The sequence below is a fragment of the Triticum aestivum genome, chromosome 2A, assembly GCF_018294505.1.
Source record: "Triticum aestivum cultivar Chinese Spring chromosome 2A, IWGSC CS RefSeq v2.1, whole genome shotgun sequence".
NCBI classification, from domain to species: domain Eukaryota; kingdom Viridiplantae; phylum Streptophyta; class Magnoliopsida; order Poales; family Poaceae; genus Triticum; species Triticum aestivum.
In genome coordinates, this window is record NC_057797.1 from 414,635,131 (window position 1) to 414,639,200 (window position 4,070).

Below are 4,070 nucleotides of genomic sequence, written 5' to 3' on the forward strand. Positions count from 1 at the left end.
GCACTCCTCCAGCTCCGCCGCGCCATCGCCGGAATCCTCGCCGGCGCGAGCTCGCTGCCACCCGAGCTCGCCGGCCCGGTCCCGCGCCGCCCGCCGCCGCCGAGTCGCCGCCCTGGCAAGCCTCCTCATCGGTCGGCAACTCCTCCTCTCAAGGCCCCTCTCCGGCAAGTCCCTTCTCCGGCGAGCTCGGGCGAACTCCGGCTGATGAACCTCGAACCGCGTGCCCCGGATCTGGATCTGGATCCCGACGGTTGACTTTCTCCTGAAACCCTAGTTCAAATGCCCTTGTTCATCGCATCGTAACTTTGCAACCGTAACTCCGTTTTGGGCATATAGCATATCAAATTGTTCATCTCAGAGAGTACATCATTTCATTCCATTGCATCATTTTCATTTGAGTTCATCTTGATGCCCGAAATGCTGTTAGAAGAGTGCTACTTGAGATAATTGTCAGATCTGCTGCTCCATTTAGATATTTGTCATTTTTGCCATGATTATTGTGTGCATGATATGCCCATGAGCTCTACATATGTTTTGTTAAGGGTTTTGCCATCTTTCTAGAGGTGCAACCCATGTATTTTTGTGATGTGTGTGGTGACTAGCACAAGCTTGCAAAGTGAGGCACTTGGTAATGCTGATTTCAGGGACTTAGCATTTCCACTAAGTCCTTGACCTGTTTATCTCATATGGCCATATGTTCATGTCGTTTCTTAGTGATCCGTGCCTCTTTTGAGGATGATCAGTAAGGATGTTTTATTAATCTTGTAGTGCTCTATCCATCAATGTCTTTGTTTCCAATTATGGAGCACCCTAGCTTGAGTCAATCGAGCTCTACTTTTGCTACATCGTGAATCTGGGTAGATTGTCTACTTGTTAGCAATTTTGCCGGGGATGTTGTAGTTGATCCATGCATGCTATGTTATTGTTCTTGCGATGTCTAGCTTGCATTTTGTGTATTATTGATTGGTGTATGCTTAGATTATCATGACATGCTCTGTAGTGAGTGCATCGAGCTCGTAAACATGCCTACTTGAGATCTGTTTTAGCATGCTCCAGTTTTCACTATGAGAACTGTTTATGCTTTTGCTATGTTCACATGCTTGCAAATGTGTTTTCTGATCCCTTTTGGCTCAAGGTCACTAAGGGACTTTTGTTAAGCTTTTTGAGTAGCTCCATGCCATGTTTTACGTTGCCATGTTCAGGTCCTGTAGCATATAGTTTTGTTGCTCCAAAGAGTGCTATCTGATCTGAGATTCCAGACAAGTGTTTATTTCACTAAGTCTGAAATCTGTTTACCATATGCATTTTTGCCATGCTTGTTTGAACCTGTTAATGGATGAATTGGCCGTAGCTCAGTGCTAGACTTTTGTTAAGCATCTTGAATGCATCCCTGCCATGTATTTTTATGCCATGTTTGAGTGCTGTAGCATGTTCATCTTGTTGCATTTAGATGGCTACTTGCTGTAAATCGCAGATCGTGGTCATATTTGAATCCCTTGCCATTTCCAAACCGTGACTCCGATTCCGGCGTTGTTTATATCGTTTTCAAGTGATTTCATCTCATCTTTCCGGTGGCACACTTGGTTTTCCAAGTTGAGGCCAGGTTCATGCATTCCTTCTCAAATCTTGCATATGCATCACATATTGCATCCCGCATAGCATACCATGTTTGCATCTTATTGTTTGAGCTTGCACGTGGTTGATTGTGATTCGTTTGCTTATTTGTCTTGTTTGGGTAGAGCCGGGAGACGAGTTCGCTAACAAGGAGCCCGTTGAGTTTGCTTTCGAGGATCCAGGCAACTCTGACAACTTTACAGGCAAGATGATCATACCCTCGAAATCACTACTATCTTTGCTTTGCTAGATGCTTGCTCTTTTGCTATGCCAATGCTACGATGCCTACCACTTGCTTTCAAGCCTCCCAAATTGCCATGTCAAACGTCTAACCCACCATGTCTTAGCAAACCGTTGATTGGCTATGTTACCGCTTTGCTCAGCCCCTCTTATAGTGTTGCTAGTTGCAGGTGAAGATTGGAGACCGTTCCTTGTTGGAACATTATTTACTTGTTGGGATATCATTATATTGCCATGTTATCTTAATGCATCTATATACTTGGTAAAGGGTGGAAGGCTCGGCCTCTCGCCTAGTGTTTTGTTCCACTCTTGCCGCCCTAGTTTCCGTCATATCGGTGTTATGTTCCCAGATTTTGCGTTCCTTACGCGGGTGGGTTATAATGGGCACCCGTTGATAGTTCACCTTGATTAAAGCTTTTCCAGCAATGCCCAACCTTGGTTTTACCATTTGCCACCTAGCCTCTTTTTCCCTTGGGTTTCCGGAGCCCGAGGGTCATCTTATTTTAACCCCCCCCCCCGGGCCAGTGCTCCTCTGAGTGTTGGTCCAACATAGAGCCCCTTGCAGCGCCACCTCGGGGAAACTCGCGGGCTGGTTTAAGTTGTACGGATTGCTTATCCGATTGTGCCCTGAGAACGAGATATGTGCAGCTCCTATCGGGATTTGTCGGCACATTCGGGCGGTGTTGCTGGATTTGTTTTAACCTGTCGAAGTGTCTTGAACAACCAAGGTACCGAGTCTGATCGGAACGTCTCGGGAGGAGGTCTATTCCTTCGTTGACCGTGAGAGCTTGTCATGGGCTAAGTTGGGACTCCCCTGCAGGGATTTGAACTTTTGAAAGCCGTGCCCGCGGTTATGGGCAGATGGGAATTTGTTAATGTCCGGTTGTAGATAACTTGAACCTTAACTTAATTAAAATGAACCAACAGTGTGAGTTACCGTGATGGTCTCTTCTCGGCGGAGTCCGGGAAGTGAACACGGTGTTCGAGTAATGCTTCCGCAGGTTGTTCTCTAGATTCTCGCTCGCGCTTTGCCTCCTCTTCTCGCTCTCTTTTGCGAACAGGTTAGCCACCATATATGCTAGTCGCTTGCTGCAGCTCCACATATTTTCCTTGCCTTACCTATTAAGCTTAAATAGTCTTGATCGCGAGGGTGCGAGATTGCTGAGTCCCCGTGGCTCACAGATTACTTCCATACCAGATGCAGGGCCTGATGATTCCGCTCCAGGTGACGCGCTTGAGCTCAAGTGGGAGTTTGACGAGGACTCTCAACGATACTATGTTTCTTTTCCTGATGATCAGTAGTGGTGCCCAGTTGGGGTGATCGGGACCGTGTCGCATGTTGGGTTGTCTTTTATTTTGGCGCCGTAGTCGGGCCATGAGTGTTTGAATGTTGTAATGCTATTTATGTACTTGATTGACGTGGCGAGTGTAAGCCAACTATGTTATCTCCCCTTTTATTATCTATATTACAGGGATGTTGTGAAGATTGCCTAACTTGCGACATATGCCTTCAATGCGATTATGTCTCTAAGTCGTGCCTTGACACGTGGGAGCTATAGTCGCATCGAGGGTGTTACAAAGTGTTGTAACGCCCCGAGACCGATGTGCCAGGTGCCGTCTAGTTATTCGCTGTTGTTGCCTTGTCATTGCTTGCGTGTCATGCATTGCATATCATGTCATCATGTGCATTTCATTTGCATACATGTTCGTCTCATGCATCCGAGCATTTTTCTCGTTGTCCGTTTTGCAATCTGGCGCTCCATTCTCCTTCGGTGGTCATTTCTACCTTCTTCTCGTGTGTGGGGATTAAACATTTCTGGATTGGACCGAGACTTGCCAAGAGGCCTTGGTTTACTACCGGTAGACCGCCTGTCAAGTTTCATACCATTTGGACTTCGTTTGACGCTCCAACGGTTAACCGAGGGACCGAGAAGGCCTCATGTGTGTTGCAGCCCAACACCCCTCCAATTTGGCCCAAAACCCACCAAAACCCTCTCCATCATCTAGAGCATTCGATCACAATCGCGTGGCCGAAAAACCGCACCTCATTTGGACTCTCCTAGCTCCCTCTATGCCTATATATAGATCCCCACATTTCAAATCCCGGCCGAAACCCTAAAATCCCAGATCCGCCATCGCCGGACAAAAATTCGCCGGGCCGGAAACGTCCGACCCGCGCCGCCGCCGCCACGTGTCGCCGCCCGAGTGGACCGCCG